An 18,133-nucleotide genomic window follows, 5' to 3' on the forward strand; every position below is an offset into this window, starting at 1 on the left:
GGGATGCCATTACAGAGCAAGCACCGCTGCGGCACGACATGCCCTCTGAATGACAGGGAGATGATTGCTCCAGTGAAATGGGGACGGGGAGGGCAGGGCAGGCTAGACAGGTCCTAGTGGTGGGGGACAGAGAGGGCAATCTGCCATAAAGACTGGGATAGTCGAACGGTGTGTTGTCTTCCTGGCGCTCAAGTTCGACACATTGCGGATCGGATTGACAGATTACTGGGAGGGGCTGGTGAGGATCCAGCGGTCATGGTGCACGTTGGCACCAATGAACAAATTAGAGGTCAATGGAGGGCCCTCAAAAATGATTTCAGGGACCTAGGGTCCAAGCTTAGGGCGAGGACCTCCAGGGTAGTTTTCTCAGAAAGGAGGGATTTGGGTTCCTGGAGAACTGGGCTGACTTTGCTGTCGGCTACCAGCTCTACCGTAGGGACGGGCTGCATCTTAATGGGGAGGGTGCAGCTGTGCTGGGGAAGAAGGTGGCTAGAAGGTTAGAGGAGTGTTTAAACTAGGGACTGAGGGGAGGGCAAAAAGAGAAATAGGGGGTAGTCAGTGTAGCTAGCGATCTAGGTCTAAGCAATGGGAAGGGGGGTCGAGCAGGGGGTGGGGTTAGTACAGTTAGAACTGACAGATCAGTCAATAGTACCATTAGTAACACAATGAATTTAAAGAACAACAACAACTGTATAAATTGTATGACCACGAATGCAAGAAGTCTGATCGGTAAAGTGGGCGAGCTTGAAGCGAGAATGACCAACTAAAACTATGATATAGTCAGAATAACGGAAACATGGCTTGATGAAAGTCCGATTGGGCGGTAAATTTACAGGGTTACAACCCTTCAGAAGAGACCGAAGGAACCAGAAAGGGGGAGGGGTATGTCTGTACGTTAAATCGTACTTAATGCTGAGGCTACAGGAGGATATAGGGGCAGGAGATGAACAGGAGGAATCTCTGTGGATAGAAATACAGGGAGACAAAAAAATAACAAAATCCTGATAGGGGTCTTCTATAGACCACCAAAAGCAACAGAAGAAACTGAAAGCTTACTATTAAGACAGATAGAAGAAGTGTCAAACCGCAACGAAGTAATTATCATGGGGGACTTTAATTATCCGGATATAATATGGGAAAGCGAAACCTGCAAATCTCACAGGAGTGATAAGTTCTGGAGATCAATTAAAGATAATTATCTTACCCAACTTGTGCGGGAGCCAACGAGAGGAAGGGCCATTCTGGACCTAGTACTAACTAACAAACCGGACAGAATAATGGGGGTACAGGTTGAGGGGCACTTGGGGAACAGTGACCACAATATAACCAACTTCCAGCTGTCAATCAATAGGAAGCCTTATCAGGGAGCGACAAAGAAACTAAACTTTAGTAAAGCAACATTTGATCAGCTTAGATCTACTATCGGTAACATTAATTGGGACAACATCCTCAAAAATATCAGTACAGAGGACAAATGGGAGGAGTTTAAAAACATCCTAATCACCTCATGGGAGCAGTTCATACCCTTTAAAAATAAAAGAACTTCAAATAAAAGGAAACCAGTGGGGCTCGACAAAACGGTAAGAGGGGCAATAAACGAAAAAAAGAAAGCGTTCAAACTACTAAAGCAAGAAGGCAGCGAAGAAGCGCTAAAATCATACAGGGAAAAAAACTAAATATGCAAAGATACGATCAAAACTGCCAAGGAGGAGGCAGAAAGACGGATCGCAAAAGAGAGCAAAAACAACCCGAAACTATTTTTCAACTATATTAACAGCAAAAGGATTTGCAGGGAGAGCACTGGCCTGTTAACAAATAATGCAGGAGAAATCATAGAAGACTATGGGGGGGGGGGGGGGAAGCAAATCTATTAAATAGTTTCTTTTCAAGCGTATTCACAAACGAAAAAGAAATGCCACACGAGATGCAGGGGAATAAAATTAACCCCCCACAAAATATCTCATACCTAACGCAGGAGGAGGTGCGGAACCGGTTAAAGAAGATTAAAATCGATAAATCACCAGGCCCAGATGCAATACACCCAAGGGTACCAAGGGAACTGAGTGATGTGATAGCCAGGCCGCTATATCTAATATTTGTGGATACTATCAAGACTGGGGTTGTGCCATTGGATTGGCGCATTGCCAACATGGTTCCAATTTACAAAAAGGGGTCCAAAAGTGAGCCTGGTAACTACAGGCCGGTAAGTCTCACAGGCAAAATATTCGAGGGGTTTCTGAGAGACGCCATTGAAGAGTACCTCAAGGAGAACAACGGTATAACTCCTCACCAGCATAGATTCATGAAGGGTTGATCATGTCAGACCAATCTGATCAGCTGCTATGATGAAGTAAGCTCTAGGCTGGAACTGGGAGAGTCTATTGATCTCGTATATCTGGACTTCTCTAAAGCATCTGACACCGTGCCGCATAATAGGCTAATATATAAAATGAGGCAGCTCGGTCTGGGGGAAAACGTGTATATCTGAGTAAAGAACTGGCCCAGAGATAGAAAGCAGAGGGGGGTAATAAATGGTTCATACTCTGATTGGGCCACCGTCACTAGTGGGGGGCCACAGGGTTCAGTATTGTGCCCCATTCTGTTTAATATATTTATTAATGACCTGATAGAGGGGCCGCACAGTAAAATATCAATATCTGCAGATGACACAAAATTATACAATATAATCAATGCAACGGAGGACAATGTGCGGCTACAAACGGACCGAGATAAGCCGGGGGATCGGGGGGGGGGGGGGGGGCTCGCGGAATGGTGAATGGAGGTCAATGTGGATAAATGTAAGGTTCTGCACGTGGGCAGCAAAAACGGATGTTACCAATATACACTTAATGGGGCACTGCTAGGGAAAAGTGAGATGGAAAAAGACCTGGGGGTACTAGTGGACTGTAGGCTTAACTGGAGTAACCAATGCCAGTCAGCTTCTGCAAAAGCTGATAGAGTCTTGGGGTGCATTAAAAGAGGTATAGGGGCGAGGGGCGAGAACATTATCCCCCCACTATATAAGGCACTTGTCAGGTCCCACATGGAATACTGCGTACAGTTCTGGTCACCGGTGCTCAGGAAAGATGCTACAGTACTGGAGGGGGTTCAAAGAAGAGCAACTAAACTAATACATGGAATAAGGGGACTGGAATACCCAGAGAGGCACCAAAACTGGGATTATTCACCCCAGAAAGATGGTTAAGGGGCGACCAAATAACTCTGTATAAATACATGAGGGGACGATACAAGGATCTCTGCCAGGATCTGTTTATACCCAGGACTTTAACGGTAACAAGAGGGCATCCGCTACGTCTAGAAGAAAGCAGGTTTCATCACCAACACAGAAAAGGGTTCTTTACTGTAAGAGCAGTGAGACTGTGGAACTCTCTGCCTGAGGACGTGGTGATGGCAGGATCCATAGAGGAGTTTAAAATGGGACTTGATGTCTTTCTAGAGCAGAAGGATATTACAGGATATAAATCTTAGGTTAATTATTAATCCTGGTATACAGGCAGGTAGGAACTATTAGGGGTTGGTCCAGGGAACAGTCTGATGGCCATTAGGGAGTCGGGAAGGAATTTTTTTCCCCAAAAGGGCTAATTGGCTTCTGCTCTTGGGGTTTTTTGCCTTCCTCTGGATCAACAACACAGAAGGATAACAGGCTGGACTAGATGGACATTGTCTTCATTCAGCCTTACATACTATGTTACTATGTTACCTCTATTTTGTGCGCAGTTGCACGCTAAAGGTTCTGTTAAAGAATTTTTAAAGAAGTACACCTAAATCAGGTAAAATCAATAAGTAAGAGTCACAAGTGACTAAGCCGTTAACCAAAGCGATCTGAATTCAGTTAATGGTAATGGGGTTCTGGCTCTAAACCGCCCAACACCGTAATTTTATATGGTAAAATATCATTTTTGGCGTAAACACATTGGTATTTGCAGATGTCGTGCAAACAGAACAATTAAAGGCTAACCCTCCACACTCAGCACTTCTAGGTGCCTCCTGATACCATTTCTGAGATAAATTGGCAAATATTCAGGGAAAAGTACAAGATTAAAAATTGCTTCATGGTTCATGAACGGAGCATGATAACCTCTCAGAATATCTTAAAGGGATCATCAGAATGAACCATTTCTGTGAACTAATCTAAATTTCTCTCACAGTTCCCATGGAAATCTATGGTAGGTGCGAAAATGCAGACGCAACACCTCACAGGTGCGCAATACGCTTTGCAATTCCACGAAAAAATAACAAATCTGGAACTCATTAGGCTCAATAGCCATTTAAATCAGAGCGTGTTTGCTGCGCGCAAATTAACATGCCCGGCGTGCACAGGGAGTACAGTAAAATATGCCAATAAGTGCACAAAAAAGACTCGTTTACAGCGCAAACATGAATACGCCCATTTGAAGGCGCCCTAAGACTCCTCTGACATGGAGTGATTTATCGTTCGCACAAGCAAGCAATGACAGAGTGGCTCGTCGCTCGTGCAGTTTGTTCATACAAGCAAATACATTTTTCGCTCATTCACTCGGAAATCGTTCAGTTGTTCACATATACTGTACAGTGAATGCGAACAACTCAGCGGTCGCTGTTTACACGTAACGATGTGTAAATGTGTGAATAATGATTTGTGTCGCTGTTGCTCATAGCAAGGGACAGAGAGCGGAGCAATGGGGGATTAACTCTTCGCCCCGCTCCATCTCTCTGTGCTATGGGGAACCCCCCATGGCTCCATTCACTCTCCCAGCTTTGGGGAAATCGGGGCTTCTTCTCTCTCCTCCTGGAGCAGCTGCGCTTCTCCAAGTGCAGCAGCCCTAGTGAACAGGCAATGTTACACGTGATGCGCATATGTACCATTGCCTGTTCATGCGTTTTCGGCAGACGCCATTAAAAAGAAAAAGAAAAACATTGCCAAAACTCTTGATTTTAATTATCCTGCCTCACAAAATATGAAATAAAAAGCAATCAAAAATTCGTATGCATGCCAAAATGATACATATAAAAACGGCAACTTATTCTGCATAAATGAAGTCGTCACACGGCTCCTACTTACAGAAAGGATATGACTCACTGAAAACAGCAATGCAAAAAAATGTTGTTTTTTTTCTATGAAAAATGCTTTTATTGTCCCAAAGTAGTAAAACCTGAAAAAAAAAATTGGCTTTGCCGGAATTGTAATTACCCGAGAATACGAATAACATATAATTTAGGGTGGATTCAGACGAGCGTGTTTATGTGCGCACAAAACCACGCATCTATTAGAACCATTGGTTTCCTATGCTGTGTTCACATGTCCGTGTTTTACAGGCGTGCAAACGCGTGTACCTGCAAAACACAGGACATGCATGCCCCGTAGGACCATGGTGCATGCCAATATTCCCCACGCGGAGTCCCCTTGTCACTGAATGCTGTGACAGTACTGTCACAGTGTTTTGTGACAAGGGTAGTCCCCGCGGGGAGTAAAGAATCCCCTGCCACAGCTGTGACAGCTGTGGCAGAGGATCGTGATGTTCTCCCATTGCTTTCAATGGGACCGGCGCTTCTGTATTCCCATTAAAAGCAATAGGCTGCCGGCAAGCTCTGTAGAGATTTTCGGAGAAGTGCTTTTAAATATAACCCCTTCCCTGAAAATCATCCCTAGAATGTGTTAAAAATAAAAACATATATACTCACCTCCCCACAGCTGTCGGGGCTCAGGCACCTCCAGCCTGTCTTCTCCCTGCACTGCTCTGACTCTGTTTTTCAGCAGGCAGGGATTCAAAATCCCCACCTGCTGAAAGGGCTGTATCTGATTGGCTGAGCGCTCAGCCAATCACAGGCAGCACTAAGACATTCATTGAATGACAGCTGAGTGCTGCCTGTGATTGGTCACAGCACTTGGCTATTTATAGAATTCAGTAGTGCTGTCACAGCGTTCAGTGATGAGGGGACTCCCCGCAGGGATTTTTTACGTGCCGCACAGACCTTCCCGATGCACGGATGTCCTACCTTGTGCAGGTGTAAGTATTTTGTGCCTGTAAAAGATGGACTTGTGAACCACCATAGGAAACCAACAGTTCTATCAGATGCGCTTTTTTTTGCACTCATAGGCACGTGCAAAAAAACGATCATTTGACTTCGCCCTTAGAAAACTTTTGTCATGTCATAGTGTAGTTGCCCAGAGTTAGGGCCTCCACAGCACTTGTTTGGTTACCTCATGTGGAATGTGTATGTATGTATGTCTGTGCTGTTGATTGTAATGGAGTTGTGTGTCTTGGCCTGCCCAGGTCATTCAGCTGTCAGTGTCTGGTGTCATTGTCAACAAACTTGTATATGTCTGTCCCCCCTTTCACCTCAACCTGTTTTGTGTCCGTGTCTGCGTTAGGATTGGTTAAGTGACAGAGCTAGTTCACAGTAGAGAGTAGAGGAAAGAAGATGTAGTCAGAGAGGAAGGACATGAGAGCAAGTTTAGGCTCAGACCAGCCAGCCTGAGCCAAGCGCAAGGCAAGGTCAGCCTAACTGATTGGTTGAGACCCCTCAGGAGGGAGAGTGGGATGCAAGTCGTGGAGGCAGCTATCAGAGAGTCTTTTTCCTCCCTGCATGAGTGGAACTACAAGGCAGCGAAGGCCCCACGGAGTTTGGAAGGAGAACAGGCCTAGGATCCGTGAGTGTATGTTGTACCGGCTAGGTCAGGAGTCAGCAAATTTAAGAGAGAGAGACGATTTGCTTCACTCTACTTCTCCACAAATAAGTACCCAGAGCAGCCCCCTGATAGCTGAGACTGGCCGGCTCATCTTCCCCCCCCAAGAAAGAGAGGGAATTCAAGAGCCAATACGTGTAACTCTTGTGGTCTGGAAATCTGCTAAAGTTGTCATTGTTGGAGACATTGCAACGTGTGAACTGTGTGTTACTTCTGCAAGCACTGAGTAAACCGTGTGCCTCTGGTTTCACCAAAGCTTTTCATGTTTGGACTCTTTATTTCATCACTACATCATATGCTGAGGCACTGGCGTCACATAGAACTTTTGCTACTATGAATAACAACCATCTTTGTGTGATCCATCTACTGCGTGGGCCTTCGTTGTAGGCAGAGTAGCCACCACCGTGATCGGGCCTGAGTCTAAACAGACCACTTAGGCTGCAACTGCCAACTCTAGCACGCTGCAATAGCAACATGTCAAACATTTTGTTCAGTTGGCGTTTGGATGCTGAGACCCCAACTGATTGCTAAAATGAAACGGCAGAAGCTCTCACCTGTGAAGAAAAGCTGTACCTTACAGACTTCCTACTTTTCCAACTCCTGCCATATCCTGCATGGGGAACTTGCTTGGACTAGAAGAACTTACTCATGAGATTGAAATCCCGCTATTTTCGTGATTGGATGCTATATAGAGCTAATAATAAGGTTGTTGGAGTAGTCGTCTCATTATGGTAACACCCTTCAATATTTCCTCTTAGATGTATCTCCCAACTCTCAAAGAATGGAAGGAGGGACAACTCCCGGTATACGTTCTTGTGATAAGCCTTGCCCAGTGATATCTGGGCTCAGTGAGTGGATAGCGGGAGAAGGTGGAGGCGCTGCAGGGTTGGTTGTGCAGCTGTACTGCGCTGATGGTGATCCAATCAAGATACCAGGGCAACATGCTTCCTGGGACAGTGCCTAAAATCTGGGACTGTTCCCTTGGATCTGGGACACCTATGAGGCATATATTATGGCAGATGTCAAGAAAACGAGTCCCATTCTGGATGACTCCAGACTATTCATCTAAAGGGCTGCCCTGTAACACTAAATTTCCTGTTACCAAAACTATATAAAACAGATCTACTCACTGCAGTGCCAGAATACTGTTTCGGCGGTAAGGTCCTGCGGAATCTGATAGGTGAAACACATGGCTGACCAAATAACTGATTTTGTCGGGGTGCTGGAGCCTTACCAGGTCATATACTGAGAAACTGGTCAGCCATACATTTTCCTAGCATTGGCCACTGCAGAGGAACTGCTGAATTGCATGGTGGCTAATTATATTATACAGTGATGAGAGGCGTCCACCAGGCTGGGAGCTGCTGATACCGTGTGACTCTTCAGTCTGGCTCATGGTGGACGTCCCATAGTGAGATGACTACTTTAATACTGCAGATGTGATTTCATTAGTTCATTGAAATTAATAACTGCCTCATTGACCTGTTGGGGTACCTTGAAGAGAAGAGCTTGATAACATGACTTCTTGGGGTTCTTCAGGACTCAGTTAGAAAAAGCAGGTTTAGAGAATTGGTAGAAAGCCCAAACTGCTACATACTTGTACTTTGTGATGCAGCGATGAAATGTTTACCTTGTATGTTTCCGTTTCCCAATTAGAACAATGAGATGATACATTGAGAAGATTTTTATTTACTGATGCCTCCAGGTAATTACATAATACAATGGTCCTGGAATTCTGAAAATGATAAATATGACATTAAGACAAATATAATATTATCTTAGGGAAGTTGACCCCAGCCAACACCATAATAGATAACTACTAAATAAGCCAAATAACATTATCATAATTGTTATACTTCACAAAGTTGTGATAACAATGGAGTTACTATTAGGGCTCCTTGCGTTCCTCACATTACAGGGATCAAAAAGTCCATTGTCTGCAGCCAGGTCATCAGATACAACCGGATCTGCTCCAACCCAAAACACAGGAAAGAACATTTACACAATCTCAAAAAGACAGTTTAAAATCAGGGCTACCATCCCAGCTCAATTGATGACCAAATCACTAGAGCCACTGGGATACCCAGGAATCAACTACTCCAATACAAAGGGAAAGAAAAAAACTGTCATGTGCCACCAGTAGTGACCTACAATCCGCAACTAGAGGTACTAAGGAAGACTGCAAAGAAAGTCCATCATGCCCCACACAAGGATTCCCGGACCCTCCGCTCCTGTGTTACAGGCAATCTCTTAATTTGAGGAACTTTATAATCAGGAGTGCATTGCCCTCTGACACACAAAAAGGAACTTATCCCTGTACTGTAAGGATCTGTAAGACCTGCTCACATATACTGACTGCGGACAGGATACGGATCCCCAACACACAGCAGGACTATAAGAGCCCGGGGACATTCACATGGTCCACATCCAATGTTGTGTACCTAATCCAGTGCAGAAAGTGTCCTGTTGGGGGCTTTATATCAGGGAAACAGGACAGAAACTGAGAGCGAGGATGAGAGCTCATCGCCACACAATTAGAGAGGGAAAGACGGAATTACCTGTGGCAAAACATGTTTGTGGTCAGGGACCGCATAGAGCAGATGAGAGTTATCATACTGAGGGGCAACTTCAAGTCGCAGCATCACAGAAGAATCTGGGAGTACAACTTTATGGCCATGTTTGACATCCTCAAGAATGGAATGAAGCTCAGCCTGGGATTCTTCCATAAGTGGGGAATATGACAGGTCTGAAGGAGGTCAAGATGGGTGTCCTCTTCCCAATCATTGTTTGTTTCTTGTTTTTTCTCATAAAAATTCAGAAATTGATCGTAAGAATGTTTCCATCCAACAGGTGGCGCTGCTGAGGTAGTGTTTTCATCTTCTATGTGTATTATGTGACGTTATAAAACTGTCACATTCCTCAGCTCAGTTGACTTAGTATTTATCTCTGCTCAGACTGTCTTGTGTTTTTTTAAGTCCCACATTTCTGTGTGTGACCATCTATTTAGATCAAGGGCTTGTCGTCCCCCCCCTGCATCTGTATGTTATAATTATGTGCTATCCAAACTAGTTTCATTCAACAGCCTGGCGAAGGGGCGAGATCCAGAAAGCTGCTGTAATATCATGTATGTTTGTAGCCATTAAAATGTATCATATCTACAAGATCACTTGGTTTCTCCTACTGAGAACAATCACACTATGCTTGAAAAAGGCCCCGTATCACACGCCCAAACACATCGTATGTGTCCTTTATGTACTTGTTCTACAAACGCCTTTATATATGAAGCTAAAGCAGGTCCACAAGTATCAGCTAATCTGAGCGCAGAGGACTGCTCATTTCTTACAATGGCTGGTACAGGACATCAGCTCCCATCTTATATACTTTGGACCATAGCTATCATCCGTTTGACATATTGGATACATAACATTAGGGGCCAAATTTGGTAACCAGGAGTAAACTATTGTACGTTAATGGTATGTCTCCTGCCATATTTGATCTGACCATAGGTCCCTCTAGTAACTGGATATACATTTTACATCTTCATCATATATCGACAGCCTCTCCAGCAATGGTAGGAGGTGTGCAGTAATCAGAGCGACAGGCAGACGGTTCAGACTTCATCATATTAACCCTTTGCAATCCAATTTTGGATTCAGGGTTTCCTAGGGGGCTTTCTCTTTCTGCAATTTTACAATGGCGCCATCTGCTGGCTAGTGCCAGTACTGCAGTTTGTGACATGTCGGAGTGGCCCCCGACAACAGAGCGGCCAGTAATATACAGTAAGAATACCCTGCCAGACGTCTTCTGAAATCGGAGCTGTACAGCCTTCAATCAGAATGTTGGAAGATGTCAGACAGTGGATTGCAAATGGTTAAATCTTTTGCATGTAGCTATTTGAACCATATGCTGTTATATTTATGTTCCGTGTACGGTATATCGCCCTTTTCCTTGGCAGAAGCCTATGAACTTTACTTTTAAATTTGCTCATTGTGGGAGGCAACTCATCCAGCCAATGTTGTAGGATCCATTTTCTTGCAATGTATAATAATTTCGAAACCACCAATCGCTCTGAGTCCAGCACAGGCAAGTCATCCACATATAAGGAAATCCACTATATAAGAACATCCACTATATAAGAACATCCACTATATAAGAACATCCACATATAAGGACATCCACATATAAGGACATCCACTATATAAGGACATCCACTATATAAGGACATCCACTATATAAGGACATCCACATATAAGGACATCCACATATAAGAACATCCACATATAAGGACATCCACTATATAAGAACATCCACTATATAAGGACATCCACTATATAAGAACATCCACATATCCCACTATACACACCAATGGTGAGTTGATCAGTGCTCGTTTCTTTTTCTTTTACTTGGGCCAAGAGGACTAATCACTACTACAATTGTTCGTCCCCATTGGCTGGCTGTACATCTTCCTCCTCACATGGGAACATGCACTGCTAATTAGTCGGCTGAACGTTGATCTCTTTACATTTACATAGTAACATAGTTTGTAAGGCCGAATGAAGACAATGTCCATCTAGTCCAGCCTGTTTATCCTACTGTGTTGTTGATCCAGAGGAAGGCAAAAAACCCCAAGGCCAGAAGCCAATTAGCCCATTTGGGGGAAAATTCCTTCCCGACTCCCTAATGGCAATCAGACTAATCCCTGGACCAACCCCTAAGGCTGGGTTCACACAGGGCGGATTTGCCGCAGAAATTCCGTCCGGGATCTTGCTGCGGCAAATCCGCCTGCGGCCGCTAATCTCAGGAATCTCGTCCACACGGGACAGGCAATCCGCTGCGGTTAATCTGGCCGAAACCGCGGCTGCGGCGTGGCTTTGCCAACTGCAGCATGTCCATTCTATTTTCTTTCTGCTGCGGCCGCGCTCTCCTCTATGGGAGCGCTGGCCGCAGCGAAAGAGGGAGCGGCCGAGCCGCTTCAAAGCCGCTGCGGGTTGTTCTGCGGCACTTCTCCTGGCGGAAATCTCGTGGTTTTTGCTGCGGCCAAACCGCGAAATTTCCAGTGGGAATCCGCCCCCTGTGACCCCAGCCTAATAGTTCCTACCTGCCTGTATACCCGAATTAACAATTAACCTAAGATTTATATCCTGTAATATCCTTCCGCTCCAGAAAGACATCCAGTCCCTCTTAAACTCCTCTATGGATTTTGCCATCACCACGTCCTCAGGCAGAGAGTTCCACAGTCTCACTGCTCTTACAGTAAAAACCCCCTTCCGTGTTGGTGATTAAACCTGCTTTCCTCTAGATGTAGCGGATGCCCTCTTGTTACCGACGCAGTCCTGGGTATAAACAGATCATTGGAGAGATTCTTGTATTGTCCCTTCATGGTTAATACAGAGTTATTTGGTCACCCCTTAGCCATCTTCTTTCCGGGGTGAATAATCCCAGTTTTGGTGCCTCTCTGGGTATTCCAGTCCCCTCATTCCATGTATTAGTTTAGTTGCCCTTCTTTGTACCCCTCCAGCACTGTAACATCTTTCCTGAGCACCGGTGACCAGAACTGTACACAGTATTCCATGTGGGGCCTGACAAGTGCCTTATATAGTGGGAGGATAATGTTCTCGTCCCTCGCCCCTATACCTCTTTTACTGCACCCCAAGACTCTATCAGCTTTTGCAGCAGCTGACTGGCATTGGTTACTCCTGTTAAGTCTACAATCCACTAGTACCCCCAGGTCTTTTCCCTAGCAGTACCCCATTTAGTGTATATTGGTGACATCCGTTTCTCCCGCCCATGTGCAGAACCTTACATTGATCAAAAGTGAATTTCATTTGCAATTTTTCTACCCAGGCCCCCAACTTACCCAAGTCCATTTGCAGCCGTACATTGTCCTTTGTTGTATTGATTATCTTGTATAATTTCGTATCGTCTGCAAATATCAATATTTTACTGTGCAGTCCCTCTATCAGTTCATTGATATATATATTGAATAGAATGGAGCCTAATACTGAACCTTGTGGCACCCCACTAGTGACAGTAGCCCAATCAAAGTACAAACAATTTATCATTTTAACTCCCTGCATCTCATGTGACATTTCTTTTTCCTTTGTGAGAAAAAAAACTATTTAATAGATTTGCCTTACCTCCATCGTCTTCTATGGTTTCTCCTGCATTACTTGTTAAAGGGCCAGCGCTCTCAGTGCAAATCCTTTTACTGTTTAAATAATTGAAAAATAGTTTAGGGTTATTTTTGCTCTCTTTGGCGCTCAGTCTTCCTGCCTCCTCCTTGGCAGTTTTGATTTTTTCCTTACATAATTAGTTTTTTTTACCCTATATGTTTTTAGCACTTTTTTGCTGCCTTCTTGTTTTAATAATTTAACCGCTTTCTTTTTTTCACTTATTGCCCCCCTTACTGTCTTGTCGAGCCACATTGGTTTCCTTCTACTTGTAGTTCTTTTATTTTTAAAGGGTATGAACTGCTCACGTTGGGTGATTAGGATGTTTTTAAACTTCTCTCACTTGTCATTGACAAATTCAACACATTGCAGTGCCAGAGTGCTGTATCGGTGGTCAGGTGCTGCGGAATCCAACAGGTGACGTCACCCGGCCAGAAGCCCTGAGGCAGGTTTATGTGACGTCACTGATGACATCTCTGCCTCTCATTGGCTACAGCAGTCCTGGGTATTTAGTGTATTTGAAGTAGCTGATGCCTTTGCACTATGACTATTATTCCCAATTCCAGTGAATAACTTTCCTGAGCGTAGATATTATAGATGTAGGCTGCAGCCATCGTGGGACGAGCTTCCTACTAGTATTTAATAAAAACTATTTCCAATACAAATAATGTAAATGCATTCCTTATTTTTGTGCACTTTTTTAATGAATATTTTACTAAAATGTATTTCATTTTTGAAACTTAAAGAGACTTTTCAATTTTCTTTTTTTATTGCAGTGCATTATGTATTTCAGTGCATTACTGGCAGTGTATGTAAAACTGTAAATCACAGCGCCTCCACTTAAGGAATTACAGCATTAGACATCATTACTACCTCCCGGAGCCATTCAATTTATGGCACATAATGCTAATGAGTTAAAGTGAAACTCAAATTAGATTAGCAATATGTCAGACTTATTGTTCAGTTGGCGCTAGGACCCCCCCTCATTGCTAAAATGAAGGGGCAGAAGTACTCACCCATGAAGATGAGCTCATAGATGTCTCTAGACTTCTGTACAACAGAACTTGCCCAAATGATGCCTAGTGACCTTGCTAATGACCAACCTAGTACTAGCAATAGTGCTAGAGCGGTCAGGAGGAGTAGGCGGACTAGGAGGTTCTGAGTGCATCCAATGGTGTCGCAGCTTGACCGCATTGGGCAGTTTTACTCCCTTTATGTGGGCTTGAGGCACTACACGGACAAGCTTATCACTTTCTGTCTTTTGTTGGTCGTGATGTTTGATGAACTTCTGGAGGTGGTGTGTTCCGGAATTACCCACAGAGATACCACCATGTATGAGTGTGCCTGTGCTGAGCAAAGACCCCTGGTCCCTCTGTGGTAAGTTCAGATGTGCCTATATGTTTCATCATGTTTGGTTTTTAATTTGTGGCCTTCCCTCTGTAGGATTTGTATCTTTTACTAGCCATGTTTTTTAACCCTGTGGCTTTAAGTGCTACATTCACATGGCCCAATTTGTGACCCGTACGTGAAACACTATGAAAGGCTCCATGTACACAGCACATATGGTTTGTCATTGAATCCCCCCACCTAATATCCAAAAAATTGTTTTTGTTTTGCCATTTTTTGCATGCATTAATAGCCCAAAATCATACTATGTCGCAAATGCTCTTTTTGGGCCCTCTTATAATGCCCACCAATGGAGCCTGTGTGAATATAGGCTCAAGGCTGATTGACTATGTGGGGTTCGGTTGGCACTACAAAGCGCACCCAAAGCAGCATTGTTGCAATCATGTGGATTTTGGCCCATGTATTCACCACATTTTTCGCTCAAAATTAGCACTCCTTTGCGTGATAATCGTTGTGTGCAATGCTCTCGTCTTGCACTCTTTGGCTGAGCGTTGTTTTTTAGCTAGGGGAGCCTTAAATCATTTGTTTGGACGCAGAGTAGATAACATAGACCGCATGCTGTGTTTGCTGGCCATGGTGCTGCGTTCTCAATGGGAGCTGCTCATTACTTAGTTATCAGCTGATAGCCCATGCGAAGACAAAGGAGCTGAATGCAGAGCTCAGACCACCGTTGTTTTCTGCATGCAGCTCTCCGGGGGTCATTTACATGGCAGCAAGGTTTAGAAAGTGCAAATGGACATTACTATTTGCACTTTATGCAAAACATGTGCTAAAACTGTCAATCTTGCAATGGTTTAAAAGATACTAATTGCGTGGAAGGCTTTAGTGCTATGTTTGTAACCAATTGTTGTCTAAAATGCACACTGTGTAGCAAATGACCTTTTTGGGCCCTTTCCAAGTGTCCCCAAAGTGTGTATCCAAAATCATTAGCCCCTTGGGGTCACCATGCAGCTATTGTTGATGTTTTTCAGATACCACCAACCACACCAGTTTGGAACCTGACTGTCAAAATGCAGGGTGGCTCCACTTCCATGTAGGCTTGCAAGCAATATGTCTGATCAGAGGCGTAACTAGAAGCTTTTGGGCCCCAATGCAAAATCTGTAACAGGGCCCCCAACTATAATGCTTTATTTATAGTACTAGGCTCCCTATATGGAGAGAAGAGGCTTTATGGGCCCCCTAAGGCTCCTGGGCCCGGTTGTAACCGCATCCCCTGCAACCCCTATAGTTACGCCCCTGTGTCTGATCCTCCATCCACTAAATCAGCTTGCTCTAAGTGTGTTCTAATGGCTACCCACAGCTGGCGGATTTGGGAGGCACAATGCTTTAAGGCTGCACCACAGACGAGAGCATGCCTAACAGCTCTTTTTCTGCTGGCCTGCATGCTGCCATGTTCTGGAAGTGACTGGACTCGGGCTCATCCAATCTGGGTGTGTGGTTTTCCCTGACTTCCATGTAACTATTTGTGTGCATTGTTGTCGATTCATGCACCCACAATAAGGCTGCCTTTTAAGATGGAATATGGGCATAACCAACTTTCCAAATGATCCAACAATGTAGACAAGTTGTTACAAGGAAATAATGTTATGTGGATGAAGGCATGAGCTGCAGTAGCTAATGTTCCAGACACAATCAGCTCTCTGCTAAGCCCATGTCAGCCAGGCCACAGGTTGAGCAAGCCCACACATGTGAGTCGGCTGATTTCTCGTATTTTGGTAATACACCAGTAATACAAGCTTGCGGCGCAGAGCTGTTTGGTGTTAGTATGGTTGTTAGCAAGGGTGACTACACCCGGTGTGTATGGCACCAAGCACTTGCCTGTCAAATCTAAAAGACTTCCCTGGTTTTTACAATGTATTGTGTTGTGGCTAATGTACAGAGTTGAACAAATGAAAAAAAATGATTTCCTTTTGTTTTCGTTAAAAAATATATATATAAACTTTTACAATAAAATTTGGATAAAACTGGCCAACATGGCACGTGTGTATAAATAAACTTTAGAACCTCTGGGAGGTCAGGAAACACGGCTTCTATATGTGCAGACAAAGGAACAGCCTTAAACGAAGGCAACGCAGGGCCCTTTCTGCACCCCAACAGCCATAAGTCACGGATACATTGAAAGATCAATGGGCGATGGTGTGGATGTTGACTGGGCGGAGGTGGGAGCTCCCCACTGATGGAGGTTGGCCAGGCACTCCTGGAGTCCGTCATGGGAACTCTGCAGGGCAGACACATGCATATGGCAATGACAGATCTCCTAGAACTACAAGGCCACTCTTTACTCCGGGGAAACGTCTCGCCGTGCTGTTGGGGAAAAAGAGCTTGTGTAAATATCACACTGTGGCTTTGCAAACACAATAATAATAATCTGTATTTGTATAGCGCCAACATATTCCGCAGCGCTTACATAGACAGGGGGGATACAAAAAGACAAAAGTACAAGCATTACAGAACCACGGTTACATAGTAATCAGCTGATGGAAACAATAGGGGTGAGGGTCCTGCTCCAACGAGCTTACATACTACAGATAGTGGGGGGATACAGAAGGTAAAGGGCTGGAGATGTGCGCAGTATGGGGAGGTGGAGAGTGGGGGATGCTATACACATAGACAATGGTCAGACATTTGGCCGTGTGATGGCAGAATCGGTATTATTATGGCTAGCAGGGATTGCAGTCAGTAGGTCAGGGAGCATGTTATCAGGCGCAGTACAGAGGGCTTTGTTTAGGGAATGCGGTATGCCTCCCTGAAGAGGTGCGTTTTTAGAGCACGCCTGAATTTCTCCTTTGGTAATGTGTTCCAAGGGACCGGTGCTGCTCTGGAGAAGTCTTGGAGGCGGGAATGAGAAGTTCGAATTAGAGGGGTGCGCAGGGTGGTTTGTCCAATAGGGGCTATGTAGATAGAGAAAAGGAGGGCACCAAGGACCAAACCCGGTAGGTAGAGCCGGCAAAGGAGATGCTGAAAGAGGTCAGATAGGTAGGAGGAGAACCAGGAGAGAGCAGTGTCCTTTAGGCCGATGGAGCAAAGCATACTGAGGAGGAGTTTGTGGTCAACAGTGTCAAATGCTGCAGAGAGGTCGAGGAGGATCAGTAGGGAGTAATCGCCCCTCGATTAGGCTGTCAGTAGGTCATTGGGCAGTTTGTCGAGTGTTGGGGTTAGAAGCGTGTGTGTGTGTAGGGGGGGGGTGTCGAGGAAAGTTCTGATAGATTACAAGGTGGGAGTAAACTAAGCACTCTAGTAGTTTAGAGATGAAGGGGAGGTTAGAGATGGGTCAGTGGTTGGCAGCATCAGTCACAATACACATGTCTACATGTTTTTGACTTTAAAATGGCCCTCTGTTTTTTAAACTTGCACACACATCTGCCGGTCAATGCAACACAAAGCCATTAGCTAAAGCTTGGCCAGCTTGGTGCAGTAGGGACACAGAATAACCCTAGCCTTGCCCACACATCCATGCTAAGGAATCATTGGGCAAAGTAATTGCATTTTTGTGGCTAAATTGGCTTGTATTAGAGCATTATGTAAAGCTATGCCATTGCATTTGTTTAAGGGGCAAAAGAAGGTTGGCTTTAACTACAGACAGTTGCCCATACATGGATGTTGCATACAGCAACCTATTAGCATCCCAAAGGGGCTGTTTGGGGCTAAAAATAGCTTCTGGACAAACTTCCAACATCCTAAAAGACATGTGGCCATTGCTCAGCCGCTGCCAGTTGCTAAACTCTTCCGGTATTATTGTATCTTGTCACCACCAGGAAGCTCGGGGTTTGACAGGGCTTGGATGGTCACACCCCTAGCTCACGATTAGTGACTTCTCCAAGGTCCTAGCAGCACAGTGTGTTGTGATTTTAGCCTTGCCTGGACGATT

Source organism: Eleutherodactylus coqui, chromosome 10 (genome assembly GCF_035609145.1).
Source record: "Eleutherodactylus coqui strain aEleCoq1 chromosome 10, aEleCoq1.hap1, whole genome shotgun sequence".
Taxonomy (NCBI): domain Eukaryota; kingdom Metazoa; phylum Chordata; class Amphibia; order Anura; family Eleutherodactylidae; genus Eleutherodactylus; species Eleutherodactylus coqui.